Source organism: Theobroma cacao, chromosome 2, assembly GCF_000208745.1.
Source record: "Theobroma cacao cultivar B97-61/B2 chromosome 2, Criollo_cocoa_genome_V2, whole genome shotgun sequence".
Lineage (NCBI taxonomy): Eukaryota > Viridiplantae > Streptophyta > Magnoliopsida > Malvales > Malvaceae > Theobroma > Theobroma cacao.
Genome location: NC_030851.1, coordinates 15,967,012 through 15,968,207, shown reverse-complemented (window position 1 = coordinate 15,968,207; position 1,196 = coordinate 15,967,012).

Sequence of the window (1,196 nt, the reverse complement as noted above, 5' to 3'; positions counted from 1 at the left end):
GATTAGTATATATATATATATATATATATATAAAGGATTCTCAATATATAATTTAAAAGAAAATCGAGTTAATAGTATCGATTCTATAATCTAACAATATCGTCATTGTATCGTAATATGATAAAATCACATTAATGTAGATTATAATCACAAATTTGTTGCATGACTAGACTTGCAAATTATACTTACGTAATAAATTAATTATATATTGTTCTAAAATTTTCTTTTTCCGTTCGGGTGATCAATTAATTACTCTTTTATTTGGCTTCATCCACTTTACCCTTATAAAATCCGTAAACATTTCAGCTTTTCTTGTCCTAGTTTAAGAAACACATTAAAATCAGAGATGAAGTTCCCCTCTTATTATTTATGATATCTAAAAAATGGAAGATCTATGATTACCCTATTTCCTGTGCCTTCGATTCCTTTCCCTTCTCTCATTCAATCCAAACATAGGTTAATGGCGTAAAACAAGGCTTCAAACCCAAGCAATTATGATGGGAAAATTGGCACTAATTACAGCAATATAAAACTGGTTTGGTTGTTGATTGTGTTTTGCAACGAAATATATATAACATTTTATTAAATAAAAAGGAGAAAACATAGAAACCAATTAGAGAGAAGACAACTCCGGATGACGGTTATTGTCCCTCTTAGAATGATTATATTATAAATAGTATGAGTAAAAGAGTGACATGAAATTACCCCCCCCCCTCCCCCCTTTTCAATGGCATTCATCTTGATTGATACACATTATTAATAAATTCTAAATTTATTAAGGTGACAATTAATAGAAGAAATTAACATTGATTTGAAATTTCACACTGAATATTCAACTTCAACAATGTGGAATATGACCATCAAAAATAAATGCTAAAACTAAACTCGATGTCTTTATGCTCATTGTGCCTGAGCAGATTCAGATGGGTACACATTTTTATCAAAAGATACAGAGCATTGTGTTGGAAAAGGAAATTAAAGGCAATTGAAAAGGAAAAACTGGGTTCAACTCTTTTTTTGACCCGTAAGAGGTGACGGTGACAATGTGGAACATTACCTACTCCGTCAAACATGACAAAACCGAAATCGTGCTTAACACGCGTTTTGTACAAAGAACTCATCTTACTGCCTCGGGCCATTGGGAGAGAGTCTCACTAGAAATCAAGGTCACCAAGTACGAGATGACGCACGTGAAT